Below are 18,470 nucleotides of genomic sequence, written 5' to 3'. Positions count from 1 at the left end.
GTGTGGAAAGGAGCACTGTGTGAGGAGTTATCCATTTAAAATGACCTTCCGAAGACTCCTCCCAGCCCCGAGCAGACCGCGGCGGAGGTCAGTCGCCAGCGGTCAGAAGCAGCAACGGCTGGAGGGGCCCTGGCCAGGCCTCGGATGCGCGGGTCGGGGAGCGCAGAACACAGAGTTTCTGGACTGTTCCAGCGCGGCCAGCGGCCAGAGCTGGGAAAGGCGCCAGCTCTCGGAGGGCCAGTCACGGCGCCATCCCAACACTGTGCGCGGCCCGTGCCACAGAGCCCTGCGCTCAGGGAACGGCCGTGCCACCTGCCCGGCGGGCGCCTCCTGGACGCTCCGAGCGAGCGCCAAGCTGGGCGGCACCCGGGAGGCCGCCCCCCCGGCCCCAGGCCTCCGCCTCGCCTCACAGTTCGGCCTGGGACACGATCTGGGGCACGCACGGAAGGCCGCTCGGCGCCCGCTGCTCAAACGCACCCTGACACTGCTGTTCCCATGGCTGACAGCGCAGGACCCGCGTTTCCGTTATGAACAGGAAAGCGTCACAGCAGGAAACCTGCACAGGGACCGGGCTTTTCCTGGGAGTCTTCTACAGCGTAAACCACGTCGGGTCACTCCCCACGGCCTCTCACTGCGCCTCAGCTAAAAACCCCAGCACCCGGCAAACGAGCACTAGATCAACGCAGAAGCAAAAACGGGAAAGAATGTGGGATTTTGTTTCATGAGATGTGAATGAGATTGGTGCATTTCCCCCCACTTTCTGCTTTAACAAGGAGAGCTTGGTCATGTCATTTAACCAATCTGTGCTCACTTATTCCTCTTTAGGAGCACTGGAGAAACAAGCGAGCTTGTGTTTAGGATTAGAGAGGACAAATGTGCCTGGATAGGGTTTCTTTAGAGTAACGTTTCCATACTCTTCAGCTGCTATTTTAATGTTGAAATAAAAAAATTTTTTAAACTCAGCACCTGGCAAGACCCTCACCGCCCAGCTGCTCTGCCCGGCCCACCTCTGCCCTGTGTCCCTGGCTGAGCAGGCACCCACCTGTCTACACGCGCAATCTCCCGCCTAGGACACCCCCAGCCACCCCCACTGCAGACCTCTCTCCGCCACTTCCCTTCTCCCGCCTCGATTCTACCCAGTCACTTTCCCTGCCAGCCTCGCATGGGCCCCCCACCCACCTCTGCCCTAAGTTTGCTCCCTGACTCCCACATCCTCAGCTGTTTCACTTCTTCCAGGATACGTGCTGTCTCCCCCTCCAGATATTTAGCCGCGTGAGGGCCAGGGCCCTTTCTGTTCCCGACGCCTCTAGGCCTGGGCGTCTACACGGCACGTTCTGCTGACGTTTGTAAAAGCGACGAGAGGCAGTCCACACACATCCGTCTGTCCTGAACTGCTGCTCGCCATCCCCTGGCCCTGGGCAAGGCTGGCCGGCTGGTCTGGGCTCTCCCGCAGCCCCCTGAAGCACAGCCACGGGGTCTCACGCCCAACGGCACCTGTCAGGAAGTCACATCGTCGGCGACGGTGTGGTCCCCCGGTCATCCACAGAAACACGGCCACTACCGGCCGCCGCGGCTCACGGGGTGCCCGCTGCGCTCTAGGCCCCGCCGTGAGCGTGGGACGCCTCGTGCACCCTGCACGGTGCGGCGGGCGGGGAGGCGCATCACCCGCCCCTCCTTCCCGCCAAGCTGTGGTCTGCCCAGTCCAGGGGAGGAGACACAAGGGGCCGCTGTCTCCTTCTGTTTTGGAGCAAGGAAAATCATTTAAAAAATTCTCTTCTCAAGTTTTTAGCAAAAGGACCCACAACAAGGCTTGGCCAGGCAGGGCGGTTCTCCTGCAGCAACTCACGCGGTTTCACGGCTATTTCCTGCGTCTTCAATGAAGATGCCTGGACATCCGGCGGTTCCCAGAACGGTCCTCCACCACCCTGTGCGTACGCATGCACTTTCAAAACTCCCATCTGTTCTCGCCAGCTCTGGGAGTCAGATAGTAAATAAGTCACCTCGTTAAATCCTCTCACCCTGAGGTGCAAAGCTAACTCCTTGACCTTCCGGAGAGATGCTAAAACGAGTTAATTTTTTTTAACACTGAACAGGGAGGCCAGGCAGCAAGTGGCCAGTGGCGGACCACTGACCTACCCCGACCTTCCTAACCATCTCCCTGCAGGGCGCGAGCTGACGCCCCAGCCCCAGCCCCGCTCCACGGTGGGCTTTCCAGGGTGCTAGCGCTGTCCCGGGTCCCTCTTCGCAGCGGCCATCCCTGCTCACGCCCGGTCCTTCCAGGGTGGCAGCCCCGTCCCGGGTCCCTCTTCGCAGCGGCTGTCCCTTCCAGCCTGGGGCCTGCAGAACAGCGAACCCCCCAGCCGCTCGGGAAGTCCACGGCCGCCGCGGCGACGGCGCAGGCCAGTGGCCAGCCAGGCTCTCTCGGGGCCGGCGCCGAGGGACACGCAGCGCAGCCTGCCTGGCGGAGTCGCCATCCCGGGGCAGGCAGGCCAGGACGGGCAGGAGGCGGAGCACCAGCGGGGACGAGGGCCGTGGAGAAAAAAGGCATGGGGAGGACACAGGAGAGCAGCCCGCGGGGGAGCGGGCGTCCAGGCCGAGGGCCGGGGCCTGGGCTGGGGGAGTGGCCCGGGAAGGACCCCGGGGTTCACCCTCGCCGTCATGGGCGGGCGAGGGCCCCGCGGTCCACACTAGGTGCGCCTCGACTCTTAGAACCTGCACCCGAGCCCCACCTAACACAAAAAGCCACTGGGATGCCGGAAATCATTCAACACAGAGTGTCGATAACAAGAGGAGGAAACCATCAGATCTGGAGGCATTTTCTAAGCAGATGAGAGTATTTCCAAGTCGGAGGCTGCCTCGGCCGCTCCCCGCCTCTTTCCCTCAGTTGTTTCAGCAGAGGAAGGAGCAGCACCACCTAGGAAGGAGGACAGCCGACAGCTGCACTGCCCTTCTCCCTCCAGGGCCCTCGGCTGTTCTCTGAAACCACAAAACTGTGAGGAGACACATGCAGCCCTGAGGCCGGGGCCCAACTATCCAGATACAATCAGCACCTGGGAATCGATGACTTCCAGAAATGACGGGAAACCAGACTGGACTGCCAGAGGGGCACAGAAACGACAGAGAGCCAAGGACGCCTCTGCGCTGGGTGAGAGTCAGCACGCATCACCCTTCTTAAGACTTGAGTAATGTCTCTCTACTAAATTTAGTTGCTATTAAAATAAAGACAAGGTCGGAGGCTCACAACAGCCCTGGGAAAGGTACATTAATGTGATCAGTAAACAAGACCGTCAGAGCTTTCTTGTCACTCCAGGGGAAATATCGGGGTACACCCACAGAAAGCAGTCTACAGACAGGAAAGTTTAATAGGCAGACTTTTTCTCTTAAGGAAAAAAATTCAATATTCTTTTTCCTGATTTTAGGAGCAATGCACTGGAAAATACAGAGAAATGTAAGGAAAATAAAATGTTCTAGAAAATACAGAAAAGTATTAAGAAAATAAATCACCCATGAAGGCTCCACTAAACATACCCAAATTTGGATGCATTTCTTTTCAATTAATACAAATATAGACCTCTTCTTGTTTCCTTAGTAAATTTAGGATCCTACCAAGTAGACAATTTATTACTCTGTAAGCCCTTACCTAGTAATAAAATATTTTTTAAAGACATTTGCATAAAGTCCCATCATACAGATGCAGTATAAAAAACTGGCTTAACTAGTGCTCTATTGTCCTATTCAAAATGCAAAACAGACCAATGAATTTTAATGTAATTGTGTAGGGAAAATCACTGCGATGGTTTCAGAATCCACTTGGGAATTCACCTTTAGGAAAGTACCACTTGCCAAGTTTTGGTGTGGTATCCAAGAAAAACATGCAAAGAGGTTTTCCCAATACTCCTACCTGTTCCAATTACAAACCTGTGTGAAGACGGATTTTCTGCATATTCTTCAACGAAAACAGGCCGAAGGCAGAAGCAGATGGAGAACCCAGAGCTTTATATTAAAGCTAATCATGAACTAGATTTACAAAAATGTAAACATAGGCCACTCTTCTCACTAATTTTTTGTTTTGTTTTGGAAAACAGTTACTTTCATCTAAAAAAATCATTAGAGGAATTGGCACAAACATAAAGCAATTCATTCTCATACATTATTTTGTTTTAGAAAGTTATAAATTTTTATAAATACCTGATGGGTTTATTATTTTAAAACAAATATAATTTCATTTTAATATAACTATCAATAGATATAACAAATAGAGCTCTTTGTGGTCCTCAAATACTTTGTAAGAACGTGCTACGAGGGAAGCAGATGCGGCTCCAGTGACTGGGCCCCACCTACCCCATGGGAGGGCGCTGGTTCGGCTCCCAGGGCCTCCTAAAGAAACAAAGAAGACAAACAGATACAGCAGGTGCAAACAACAAGGGGGTGCAGAGAGGTAAATAAAATAAATCTTGGAAAAAAAAAAAAAGAACATACAGGGGTGATGACAGCCAAAGGTTGGAAAACTACTGGATAAAGGGTTTCTTTAACAAACAAGTCTGTCCACGTATTTATATTATGTTTGCTTTGCTTGTCACTAGGTTCTGCTTAAGACGAGAACCGTTCAGGTCGGCCTTCCTGGGAGGAACCCCGCCCCCGCTCGGCAGACGCTGTCTCCAAAGCAGGGGTTCTTAACAAGGGGTCCGTGGGCATGAACGGAAATGCAAAACAACATTATTCCTGTGGGGACGTGTTGGTGTGGGTGTGAAATATTTATTAAATAATGCACAGCGTCGTGTGGACTTAGTAAGGGGGCCGTGGTTTTCACCTGACTGGCAAAGGGTCCATGGGGGAAAAAAAGGTTAAGGACCCCTGCTCGAAGTGGTTAGGCCCCAAACACTTCCCCGATTGCGTCAGTCTGTTACCAAACCCGCCTTCACCAAGGCAGGAACTGCAGGCGGACGGGAAGAGAGAGGGCCCCGAAATCAGAGCCGTGGATCTCTACCCGCCCCTGCCTCCACTTGTGGCTAAGAACATGAAACTTCAGCATCTGACTCTCAGTCACCCCCACAGCCTATCAGCACCTGTTTACTTCCTCCTGCCTAAGTCACACAGGCGACTCTGTGAATTCTGCAGGGCCTTGCCAGATGAGTGCCCACAACTCACTCGAGCCCCTGCTCAGTGTCTGTTACATCTTTACTCTCTAAGCAACAATCCAGAGGAACAAAGCTGGCATGAGGTGACACACTCCTTCCACTTTGAGAGCCGAAAATGCTGGGTCACTGTCCTTTCCGTGAAGAGGCCTGTGTCAGTCAGCCCAAGGGTGCTGACACAGAATACCAGAAATTACTTGGGGTAGGAGCTCACAGTCACAAAGCCGTGAAGTGTGACACTGCCACGTGCTGGAGCAGGTGGCTGCTGGTGTCTGCCTGGGTTTGGCCTCCCTTTTCCTCTCCAGGCTCCGCCGTCCCAGCCCTTCCCATCTCAGCCGCGGGCTGGGATAAGGCTCGTCTCTCTCCGGGCTCAGCGTTCTGCTCTCTGCACAAGGCCAGCTGTGAACTCTCAGGTGAACGGCTCTCCTCCCAGGGCCTCTGCCGGGTCTAATGGGGCCTTCCTGCCCGCCTCCCGTACCTGCTTCTCTGTGTGCCTACTTCCCAGGGCTCCAGCATCAAGACTTCAACTTTTCTTCTGCCATGTCATTGCCTCAACGTCCTACTGACAGGGCCCAACCAAAGCCTTAGTCATTATTTAATCAAGGAAAAATAAAACCTCTGAATCCAAGCCCATCTAGTACGCCCAGAGGGACAGACCAGTCCACAAACATAATCCAGTATCTTATTCTTGGAATTCATAAACAATGCCACACTGTTGCGAAGTCAGTCACACACACACAACTCACACACACAACAGGCTGATCGTGAAGACTCGGGCGCGAGGACACACGTTCACCGCGCACGTGGCAGACGCCACGAGGATGAAGCAGCCCCCAGACCAAAGCCCCGCGCTCGGACGCGGCCACGCGGGAAGGGGACGCAGGCGCTGGGCCACGGGGGGGCGACGGCGCGTGCTGGCCGCGGGCGGAGGCCTCGGAATCCAGGAAGGCGGCCCTGGGAGCACGGTCTGAGGGAGAGCGTTCCGCCGTGCGGTGGACAGACGTCAGGACAGGACGAGCCAGACGACGAAGGAGAAAGGGGTGCAAGCGCTCCAGGCCAAGGAAGAGCGCGCGCAGGGACGGGGCGAGGACTCGGACACCAGGGCGAGGCTGGCGCCACGTGCGGACATGGGGACACTTGAGAGAAGGGGTCTGGGGCTGGGAGAAAACAGCAGACGGGTCTTGAAAGTGGTGCATTGCAGAGGCCTAAAACACACACCAGCGGGCCTCGGGGCCACCCGCCCCCGGCGTCTACGTGTCTCTCCAGGCACTCCTCGAACCTCTACGTCCTGGTTTTCATCTGCACCACTTCACTGAAACTGCTGAGAGGCGCAACCAGCTCCATAATTTGCAGGGCCCCCCGCAAAGTGCAAACCACCGAGAATTCCAACAGGGCACAGCAAGGCACTAAGCAACTATGGGCCCTCAGAGCCGGGCCTGCGGGGGTCCCAGACCCATGAAGGCAGCCTCCCGAGGCCGTCCCCTGCAGCTAAACCCAGAGGATGCCTTAGTTCTTCTGAACTGCGCCGCCGTTTCTGCCTCACCGGCCCGGCGCTGCGGAGACCCTCCTCCTTCCTGCCGCACGCGCATGCGTCGCTGGGCCCCCGGGGCTCCGCGGTCTCCCGGCTGTCCTTCTGTCTCGGGGTACTCCCCGCTCAGGAGCAGAGGCAGGTCTGGGCAGGGGAGGGCAGGGGAGGGGGAATGACCGGGAAGGGGCAGCGCTGATGCAGCTGGGACCGGCCGTGCCGCGACTGAAGGGCAGGAGGCCGTGGTCGGCGAGCAGCATTCCTGACCTCAGGCGAGGAGGGTAGGCAGTTCCCGACAGCAACAGGGCGCAGAGCGGCCATTGCTGGCGGTCAGCCCACGTGCTGCGATCTGTGCAGGGGCTTCTGGGCTTCGGCACTGAAACCCCACGCCCTGGGGAGCCCCCGGACCCCAGCAAGCCAACACAGCTGGAAAGTGGAATGCCCCGTGTGCTGGAAAGCCCCCCCCCGCAAGTCCGGGCACCCTGGGGTGCTAGTCGCCCATGGCTACCACCGGGATCACCCGGAGAGCTTGAGTAACAAGGCCCCTGGGCACGTGACTGTGGTCCGGACGCCAACACCTTCCATGAGGGAGGGGTCACAGCCCCGGAGGAGCGCAGATCGGCAGGGGGCCCAGACCCCAAGGGCCACCCGGTGCAGCCGCCCCGCTGAGGCTGCCAAGGTAGTGTGCGATAGGGCACCGGGCCCAGAGGGGACTGGGGTGAAGACGCTGGAAGGAGTGTCAGCGCACGGCGGAAGGCTTGGGCAAGGGCACCCTGGGGACGGGTTCAGCCGCCCCAGAGGAGGGTCCCCAAGGAAGGGCAGGTGAGGCCCGCGGTCGAGGGGCTGGACAGCCCCATGCCAGGGCTGCGGCAGGCCAGGAGTGGGCGTGGGAGCTGGGCAGCTGGCGGCCGGCACGGCATTTCCCAGCTGCTGGAGCAAATACCACGCAATGGGAACTGACAGCGCATGGCCGTGAGGCTAGGGCCAAGGCCACGTCAAGGCCCCGTCGGGGTGACGCTTTCCCCCAGACGGGCCCTCTGGGGCCGGCTGCTGACAGTCCCGGCCCTGAGCGTGTCCGGGGCCCCCGCAGCCGCTCCCGGGCCCCCCTTCTCTTCCGGCCCGTGATGCTCAGCTCCGGCTGCTCCCCCGGGGATCGCTGTCTGGATCCCACCCCTTCCAAGGACCCAGCCTGACCGTGGGCCTCGGACAACTGCTGCAGCCTCACCCAAGGGCCTACTCACCCCGCAGGAAGGGGCTAAGTCCAAGGCCTCCAGCTCCAGACCTCCACACAGACGAAACGGCAAGAACGGAGAGTGGGTGTCCCCCATGCCAGGAACAAGGGCCACGGGGGGCTCTAAGCCCCGGGATCGTCATTCTTACAGACACTGTCCTGAAGCGAGGCCGGGGATCTTCCAAGCTCCCCATGCTCCGGGGCGGCTCCTCGTCCTCGTGGAAGAGGCCCGAAGCCGAATCCTTCCCTCGCGGGACCCAGGTCCGGCGCCCGCCCCGCAGGCACCCCTGCACTCCCATTCCAACCCTCGCCCAGCCCAGAGGTCCCCTGGGACCCTCTGCATTCCACTCCCAACAGGTGTTTGCTGACTGAACCCAGGAGCGCCGTGACCTGCTGACGTCACCGTCGGTCATAACTCCGAGGGGATCTATCGTACGGAAACACATTTCTAGACAGTGAAAGTCCTCGTGTCGCCGAGGAAGGAAGGAGAGGGCGTGTGCTGTGTGGGTCATGCTGGCGTGCGCACGCGTGCCAAGGTTACACCGACTTGTAGGTAAGTGCCGAGGTGGCCGGCAGGGCTCGGCCATGAACACGGGCTCCAGCACTCACTGCTCCGTGGCATTCCTGGGGGTGGGAATCCATATGCATGCAGCAAGGCTCCTCCACCGAGAGCAACCGCTCAGCCCAGTCTATATGCATGCAGCAAGGCTCCTCCACCGAGGACAAGCGCTCAGCCCGGCCTCGCCCCCCGCCAGGCCCGGGCGTGCGGGGAGCTCCCCAGGCCCCCAGGGATGCGACGACTCAAGACACTTAGGATCTTGGGGGGCACGGAGGTCCCCTCCTGAAGCACCAGCGGGTCTCAGCTCACTCTCCCCCGTCCCCCTAAAGTCCAGGCTTGACACCAAACCGAGCTGGGGCCCACATGCCTCACAGGTGTCCCTCACGGCTCCCCCAGGACCGGGGAGCACCGACCCGGAAAACCAGCCAAGCAGGACAAGCCTAGAGGACCCTCAACATGAGAATTTGGAATCTAGAGCAGGAGCCGCCCCTCGGCCCCAGTTGTCTATCATCTACAAATAGAATTACCAGATAAATAAATCTTTAGAAGTCCTTTTTATTAGCTATGGAAAGAGACCATTTTCGTAAAATAAAGCTTCCAAATGTTACGCCTAATAGGTATCATGTAGAAAAAGTGGGCATTTATCACGGCGGGTGAGAATTTTATTTTTAGCTATAAGCAGAACTGCGTTCTAGGAAGACAAATGCCCTATGTTGATAAGGGCTGCCCATATTTTTTTTCCCAAACAGAAAGACACTGCAAATACACCTACCAAAAAAGAAAGCGTGTGTGCGAGAGACAGAGCCAGGGAGAGCCGTCCTTCAAGAACGACACTGGGGCTGGGAAACGGACTTTGGCCCAGTGGTTAGGGCGTCCGTCTACCATATGGGAGGTCCGCGGTTCAAACCCCGGGCCTCCTTGACCCGTGTGGAGCTGGCCATGCGCAGTGCTGATGCGCGCAAGGAGTGCCGTGCCACGCAAGGGTGTCCCCCGCGTGGGGGAGCCCCACGCGCAAGGAGTGCGCCCGTGAGGAGAGCCGCCCAGCGTGAAAAGAAAGAGCAGCCTGCCCAGGAATGGCGCCGCCCACACTTCCCGTGCCGCTGACGACAACAGAAGCGGACAAAGAAACAAGACGCAGCAAATAGACACCAAGAACAGACAACCAGGGGAGGGGGGGAATTAAATAAATAAATAAGTCTTAAAAAAAAAAAAAAAGAACGACACTGGGGTTTCACTGCGTCCCTGCACCACCAGGCCTGCGGGACGTGCGGTGAGGCAGCGAGCGAGGAGTGACCGCGCCGAGGCGAGGAGCACGCGTCCTCTTCGCAGTAGATGTGTCTTAAGACCGCGTGAAAACAGTTTCCAGAGAGAACACCCAAAAACGGTCTTTCCTAGGCCCCACCCAAGGAAAAAGAGGCCACCTGCATTCTGGGCATATCAGGCTGTTTTTCTGCCGCTGCTGTCACTTGTTTTTTTAAGCCAACAACTCTTAGGGAGAAAGTGAAGGCAACTAACAAAACCATTTCCAAGCAAGTGTTATTCTGTTAAGATGAATAACTTCGAAATATGAGTCAGCCCTCTCATTTCCACTGGATGGTCCCATTTTACCTGAAATGGAAACCTTCAAAGGAAATACACAATTTAATCGTCCAGATCCCAGACATTTAAGGAATAACGAAGACGAAAACTACTGAACACACACAAAAAAATTCTTTTGAGAGGGTCTGGCCGAGATGGCTGCACTTTGAAGAAATATTGGAAATAAAACAGTTTAGGATGGCAAAGAAGCCAGACTCCGGGACAGGCACGGCGCCCGCCCCATGGATTTGAGGAGCCAGCTCTCTCCTCTTCTCCAGGTGTGTTCCCCTCAGCCACGACTTTCAGGTGAGATTAACGCGGGGCCATAGGGAGAGCCCGAGGCTTGTCTTTACCCCAGACACAAAGGAAATTCCAAGGGGAAAAGTCATCCTTTGGTAAGAGCAAAAAATGTACCAGGAGCGGCAGCCCTGCCTGCTGTGGGTCAAGGCCTCGGGCACGAACGGTTCCAGGCGCCGAGCTCTGACCTCTCTGGACACCTGCGGGTTCCCCGTCCGAGGCAGCAAGTCAAAGGATGACGGGAAGACCTCACAGTGCTGCAAGCAGGGAAGAAAGTGTCCAAAACAAGAACTTACCACCGCCCCGCTGCAAAAAGCCCTCTTTCTGGAAATCAGGAAAGTGACAGCTCGAGTCTGAAGGGAGAAGCTGCGGCAACTCGAGAAAGCGGGCGAGAGGGCACCCGCGTCGCTGCGCGCAGCGGAATGACCCCGCGCAGCCAAGGAACTGGAGCAGACAATGGAAGGCCACGGGCACGCGCTGGTACCAGTCACGGGGCTCCCGAGTCCAGGAACACCCGGCGCTGGCAGCGCCAGGAGGCTGCGCTGCACGTCAACGATCAGCTACTCCCCCTGAGAGCAAACTCCCCCCGCGCACATTGACTGGACTGGACCAGCGCCGGCAAACACCGGCCCCTCCCGCACCAGCTCTGTCCTTGAGCGCTGTGACAACGAGCAGCAAGGCACGCACAGCCCCCCTGCCCTGCCCTGGGCGGCGCTGCACCCCGCCAAGGTCCCCGCGGCTGAACCTTTGGGACGCAGGCTTCCCGGGGCAGGTGGCTTGTGAACGCACGCTCACGTCACCCGCTGCTGAGGACACCAGCCCACGGAAGCACGGCCTCTGCCGCAAGGTGCTGAGATTGCCCTACTGCCTCAGAGGGGTTTAATACAGCGGGGAAACGTCGCCAGGGAAGGAAGGGACGGGTCCCAGCCCCGTCCTGACAGCGTATGCTGAGCGTCCTTGCAGTCCTGAGAGTCCTTGCAGTCCTGGACATCAGCCCTCGGTTGTCAGAAAATTAATCCAGCTCGAGGCCGGGAGCGGGCCCCACAGCACAGAGGCCTGCGCTGGCCCACGAGCACCGAGCGGACGTCCCAGAGGCGACACACGCGCCCCCGAGGCGACACCGGCCCCCGAGACAGGGAGACCCGCCCAAGGGGTGGCACAAGCTCCAGCGGCTGCGGGCTCCGGCCGGCGCCCTCGGCTTCCCTGCGGGCGAGTCGCTGCGCACGGGCTACGCCACACGACGACGTGAATCGAGGCCCCGTGCGTGCGCCGCGCCCCCTGCTCCTCCTCCGTCGTCTGGGCCTGCCGACAAGAAGCACCCTCAGCTCAGCACAAAACGTGTCACGAGACCTGGCCGAGCTCTGCTCTGCTCAGCGGGGATTTACAAGACAACCTCACTGAGAACGGGGTACGCCAACCACCCAAGACGCAAAGCCCCCAAAACGTCACTTGGTGTTAATCTGTGGACGACAGGGTACTTCCCAGGCACCTGGCCCAGCTCCTCCAGTGGAGCTCTACGAACGAGCCGTGACTCCCTGCGTCCTGTGCCGTGAGCCGCTCGGGACGCGGCCACGTGACAGGTGCGCGAACCTCTCTGAAAACGCTTTTATAAATTTCATCGTCCTACCTACAACAGTTTCTGCCCCCCACACCAACTGGAGAGGCCTCAGCCAAAGGCTCCGAGGCGAGCCGGGTTTCTGCTCTCGCTGTGGGAACTGCCTCGAGTCCCCGCGGGGTCCCCGGAGCCGCGGGCACGCTGGCGGGACGCGGGCAGCGCCGGGAAGCACCGCCGCCGCCGCCGCGGGCCGAGTTCCTGCTTTGCATTCCTCAAGACCAAGCAGTACCACAGCCGCCCCACGACGCCGTGAGTGACTCGGCGGGCCCACCCCTGGGCAGAAAATCAAACGGGTCAGTCAGGCGCCACCGCCTTCTGCCCCAGCGCACCCACCAGGACGGGAGACTGAGGAAAAAGGCCTGGGCACGAGGGTCCCGCACGCCTGGGAAGGAATTAGGCGACGGCACACTCGGTGTGAAGTGTCGGAAATGACCGACATTCCGTCCCGCCTTTCTCCAACCGTCTCCACCCCACACGAGGCCCCCGGCCTGACGCCTTCTGCATGAAGATGACAGAATCCCTTCCTAATTAGTTCATAATTGGTCACAGCTAGTGAGTAACAGGATGTGTGACTCTGGGTCTGGTTTATTCCAAAGATCACGCTCCCCTCTGCTGTGCTGAGAGCACCAGGAAAAGGGGCTATTTTCATGAGCATATTCCTTCATGACAGCCTTTCATGAAAACACTGGCCCTGCCAGCACAGCGCACCTCAGGGAGCACCTAAAACTAAGCTGTCGGGAAGCGGCTGTGGCTCAGGCGCTTGGGCTCCCGTCTGCCACGTGGGAGGTCCAGGGCTTGCTTCCCAGGGCCTCCTGGTGAAGGCGAGCCGGCCCTCATGGAGAGCAGGTACAACAAAAAGAAGAGAGAGGAGAGACAACGAGAGGCACAACAAACCAGGGAGCCGGGAGGCTCAAGTGACTGAGCGCCTCTCCCCTACACTGGAGGCCTCAGGATCCGTTCCCAGTGCCTCCTCGAGAGAAGACGAGAAGAGAAGACAAGCAGACCAGAGGGCACACAGCGAACGGATTCAGAGAGCAGACTGCGAGCGCAACACAAAGGGGCGGGAGGGAATAAAATAGTTAACATATATCTTCTAAAAAAATAAGTTGTCTGTACATCAAGAATAAGCACTGGAGGAGTGGAGCGCCTTGCACTGCGTGAAGGAGGAGGTCTCTTTTTAAAATCTCTATTTTTAGTAGTTTATGCCTCATAGTAGGATACTTTTCATTAAAGAGACACACAAACTTGGCAAAGAGAAAGCAAAGTGGAAGAGCCTGGCTAGGTCCATCCCTCGGGCACCAAGAGAACCACCACGCAAGCATAACGGGTCTCAGGCAGGGTGCACCCCAACCAGAGGGCCTGGGGAGCCAGCACCGACAGGATGGCTGGCCTGGAATTCACGGTCTTTTAGAAAACATGTTACATTACAGTGAGCACGTTACTATAATGTAACGTGTGTGCACGTGCTCACTGTAATGTAAAGTATGTGCGTTACATTACAGTGAGCATGTGCATACACGCACACGTTACATTACAGTGAGCATGTGCACACACACGTTACATTACAGTGAGTATGTGCACACATGTTACATTACAGTGAGCGCGTGCACACACACGTTACATTACAGTGAGCACGTGCACACACACGTTACATTACAGTGAGCGCGTGCACACACACGTTACATTACAGTGAGCGCGTGCACACACACGTTACATTACAGTGAGCGCGTGCACACACGTTACATTACAGTGAGCATGTGCACACACACGTTACATTACAGTGAGCATGGGCACACACCCGTTGCATTACAGTGAGCGCGTGCACACACACGTTACATTACAGTGAGCACGTGCACACACACGTTACATTACAGTGAGCGCGTGCACACACGTTACATTACAGTGAGCATGTGCACACACGTTACATTACAGTGAGCGCGTGCACACGTTACATTACAGTGAGCGCGTGCACACACGTTACATTACAGTGAGCGTGTGCACACACGTTACATTACAGTGAGTATGTGGACACACGTTACATTACAGTGAGCGCGTGTACACACGTTACATTACAGTGAGCGCGTGCACACACACGTTACATTACAGTGAGGACGGGCACACACACGTTACATTACAGTGAGCATGGGCACACATGTTACATTACAGTGAGCATGGGCACACACACGTTACATTACAGTGAGCATGTGCACAAACACGTTACATTACAGGGAGTATGTGCACATACGTTACATTACAGTGAGTATGTGCACACACGTTACATTACAGTGAGTATGTGCACACATGTTACATTACAGTGAGCGCGTGCACACACTCGTTACATTACAGTGAGCGTGTGCACACACACGTTACATTACAGTTACGTTACGTTACAGTGAGCGCGTGCACACACACGTTACATTACAGTGAGCGTGTGCACACACGTTACATTACAGTGAGCACGTGCACACACGTTACATTACAGTGAGTATGTGCACACACGTTACATTACAGTGAGCGTGTGCACACACTCATTACATTACAGTGAGCGTGTGCACACACACGTTACATTACAGTGAGCATGGGCACACACACGTTACATTACAGTGAGCACGGGCACACACACGTTACATTACAGTGAGCACGGGCACGCACTCGTTACATTACAGTGAGCGTGTGCACACACTCGTTACATTACAGTGAGCACGTGCACACACACGTTATATAACAGTGAGCACGTGCGCACACGTTACATTACAGTGAGCGCGTGCACACACACGTTACATTACAGTGAGCACGTGCGCACACGTTACATTACAGTGAGCATGTGCACGCACACACGTTTCACAGGACAGTATTTAACCTCGTATGAGCACCCGTTTTCTAATCTACTTTATGTTTTAAAATGCTGGCTGTGACTCAGTACAGAAACCGCTGAGTTGGAAAGCAGTCAAAAACTGGAAAGCGTCGCTAACAAACAAAGGCATTCTACGGATGATGTGCTGTGAGTGAAATCAGCACAACTGTACAGAAATATTTACGGTGAGATTCTGCAGCATTCGAATCCTGAGAGTGTGCTCACTCCTTTGGACTGTAGATTTTTCATCTATAAAACCAGAATAAGGATGCTCGTACAGAATTCAAGGACAATCCCAATGCTCTAAGAGTATCTGGGGATGGGAAACTTAAGAGCATTATGAAAATTTAGTTCAGAATAGAAACGCTCAAATCACTGACTAGAAGAGGGCATTTTGTTAGATTGAATCTTCCCAAAGTATTTTGGCATTAGTAACCTGTCACCTCTACTAAAATTAGGAAAAAGGAGAAATAAAACCAGATTTCAGACAGTAGATCAAAGAGCATAACCAACACAAGGCTCTTTTTAATCAAAAAATTATTTCTTTTTCAAAACTCCTTTTCTTTTAGAAAGTACCTGAATTAATATAGCACAGTGATTGCCCTGGCCTTTTCAGGGATTGAACCCAGGACCTCTAACGTGGGAGGCAGGCACTCAACCACTGAGCTAATCCGCTCCTTGCTCTGGCTTTTTACGGTGAGGTCCTAGGATTTCAGCCCTCAGAATGGCAGGAGGAGCCCTGCTCTCTTATATCCTAAATTTAGGTCCTGTGTTCCAAGTGCCCTTAAACTGAGATCTACAAACTATACTTACAACACAGCAACACATGCCAAATTGGGAACTCTGGTTCAGGAGGCCCAATGGTTTTATTACCACAAATATGAATGAAAGTATTTACTCATAATCAAGTTTCCTACTCACATACCAACCCAGACTAAAGTCATTTTTTTTTCTTCCAAACGAACCGCGGACAGTATTTCTGGGACTGCAGCAGGCCAGGAAAAATGTGCAGTTAAAGTAAGTTTTATTTCGGGCGCTGTCACTGATGCTCCTTTCCCCAGCTCTCCCCAACTGAACTCATCCTCCAGCTTTCCCTGAACGTGGAAAGAGCCCCTTCCCTGTGATACTGGATCTTTCTTACGATTTTAATGAACATCGGCTGACTGAAGGCATTCCACACACTCCATTTTGATTCATCTTTCTTCGCTTTTTGAGAATTTTTTGGTTAAAAATACAGTGAAGAAAAATCAAGAATAAATGCTTCTGTCCCTCTACACATTTCCTTTGGAGATTCTGAAATAATGCCCCTGGCTTATGAATACTTCAAGTCGTCAACAGGGAAAAGAATTCACCTCAGACCTGCCAAGAGGGGAGGTCACGCCCGGCTCTTCCCTTTCTGTCCCGATTCTAAGAGCATTCGCTGGAGGATGCGCTCCCCCCAGGCGGAGCAGCTGCGACCCGCCCCTGGGCACTCCCAGTCGAAAGACCGAAGGGCTGACCGGGGAAGTCCGGTTCAACAAGAGAAACCCACGGCTGTTTCAGAAGAAACTGAAATGAGGGGAGAAAGAGGCAGGAGAGAAATATGCAGGCCGCGTCCACCAACGGCCACTGAGGACTAGCACGGATCGAACCAAATGTTGACTCAAGGAAGCGGTTACTGATTTATTGGGTCCCCTGTGGTGTATCACCCCTCACGGGCCATTTTCCATCAGATTCCCTAGAAAGTATAGAAAGTTTCTGTTCAAACGCAGACCAAAATTGAGAATGTGGTTCACATATTTCATTTTAAGACTTTACCAAAATTATAATGAAGGAAAAAAAAAGCATAGTTGTTTTCCATTAACTTCTACAGGTCTCATGGGAAAAGTCCATTAAACTCACACCTAGAAAAGGCCCAAGCGTTATATTAATGATAAGCATTACGCTCAAGTTAGTAAATAAAATGATTTCCCACGGGGAAAAACGTTTCCTTAATTTGCCTCTGAAGAAGTCCACCAGTTTCACACACCAATTTTGAAAAGTAATTTATTCGTATGTAAGCTTCATGAATGGTACCATGTTGGCAGATACAAGACAATACAGACTCGTCAAAACCCAAAGAACGACCAAAAAAACCCTAAGAACTGCACACACACACAGAGTGAAAAAGAGGGAACCCTACTGTAAACTATGGACTTTAGTTACTAAAGTGGTATCAGTATTAGTTCATCAGTTATAACAAATGCACCACCCTCATTTTTAAATTTACTAATTTTACTAATTTTAAATTTACTAATATAATAAAATCATAAAACATGTAAGCTTCGTGAAAGGAGGTTTGGCTATTTAGGCATCATCTGTAAACATCCACACCAACTAGTGAAAGCCTTTAAACGTGGGAAGGCACTCACCAAATTACTGAATGAACAGTTTGGCAAAAGCAAAACTCAAGAAATTGTATTTTAATGTTCAGAAGTTAGTTCTTGGGTTTCCCCAAGGTAATGTTCAGAAGTTAGTTCTTGGGTTTCCCCAAGGCAGTGCATGTTTATTTTAAAGCCGTCTGCTGCTAAGTAACAAAAACTCACAATTGGAATAATCCAGATAAAGCCACTGGGAGAGTCACTGCAAAACTGCATTGTGGTTATTTAAAATTTCCTACCTCCCTACCCAGCTGGCAGCAACCCAATAAATGGTACCCCAGGCTTATGAGTCAAAGAAATGGAGATTCTACCTTAGCAAATACAGAATTTTCTGTCAGTAGTATTACCCAAATAAAAGTACCCAAGGGCAACAAAATTTCAAAACAAGTTCCCTCACAACACCTCTCCTGGGAGGTGGGGAGAGGATAAAATGGCTGTCATCCCCTCGTTCTTTCCAAAGAAGATTTGGGGTACCTTAAAATAAAAGTCATATATGCAAACCGGGTTGATACAAAAGGAGAGAAAGTCAAAGCCATCCTACAGAAGAAACAGCAAAAGGACCACACACGCGGGTTAAAGTAATTTCTACATGTCAGTGTTAAATGTTGTTTTTTACGCTTCCTTATGGCCAGGACCAAAGAAAGAAAACTGGACTTTACATACTTTTCATTATCAGAAAAAAAGCATCCTCCCACCTTCTTGAGGGAGAAAAGAATCACGGCGTTATGACAGAAGTTTCCCACGTGCGGTGACACAGATAGAGTGGACACTATCCTTTATTCAGCTCCTCACAAATAAAAGTGCACGGAACACAGGGCTATTTTCCGTTTTAAACAAAAAAAACAAACAAGCCTGTTAAAGGTCAAGGGAGACCATACACTTTGGATGGATTTATGCTTTATTAATATGCATCAATAGAATTGATTTGTGGCAGTTGTAAGCTTTGCATGGATTTATGCTTTATAAATAGGTATCAATGAAACTGATTTGTTTAAAAAAGAGAAGAAAGAACAACAAAAAAAGGCAAAGGCATTGGATTGTGCCTGGCCTTTAATTCATTTTATTTATTTATTTATTTATTTTTAAAGATTTACTTAGTTGTTTATCTCCCACACACACACACAGTTGTTGTGCACTTGCTACCTGCTGTGTCTTCTGTGTCTGCTTGTCTTCTCTTTAAGCGGCACCAGGAACCCATCCTGGGACCTTCTAGAGTGGAGAGAGGCGCTCGATCTCTTCCCCACCCCAGCTCCCTGGTCTGCTGCATCTCTTATTGT

The 18,470-nt window shown here is 53.7% G+C and overlaps 1 protein-coding gene across 3 annotated transcripts in view; it reads right to left on the bottom strand.

Annotated features, from left to right (window-relative positions):
- The window catches only part of FAM107B (family with sequence similarity 107 member B), a 70,387-nt gene that overhangs the window by 32,278 nt on the left and 19,639 nt on the right, over positions 1-18,470 (bottom strand). The window contains exon 1 of one of the 3 annotated variants that reach the window (XM_058282380.1): positions 10,622-10,749. The exons of the other annotated variants lie outside the window; for them this stretch is intronic. The gene's annotated coding sequence lies outside the window, so the exon portion shown is untranslated. Of the gene's footprint in view, positions 1-10,621; positions 10,750-18,470 lie in introns of those variants that run through there. 3 annotated transcript variants of the gene reach the window in all.

This window comes from Dasypus novemcinctus, chromosome 20 (genome assembly GCF_030445035.2).
Source record: "Dasypus novemcinctus isolate mDasNov1 chromosome 20, mDasNov1.1.hap2, whole genome shotgun sequence".
Lineage (NCBI taxonomy): Eukaryota > Metazoa > Chordata > Mammalia > Cingulata > Dasypodidae > Dasypus > Dasypus novemcinctus.
Note: the sequence above shows the minus strand (reverse complement) of the source record. Positions and strands in the feature narration are given on the sequence as shown.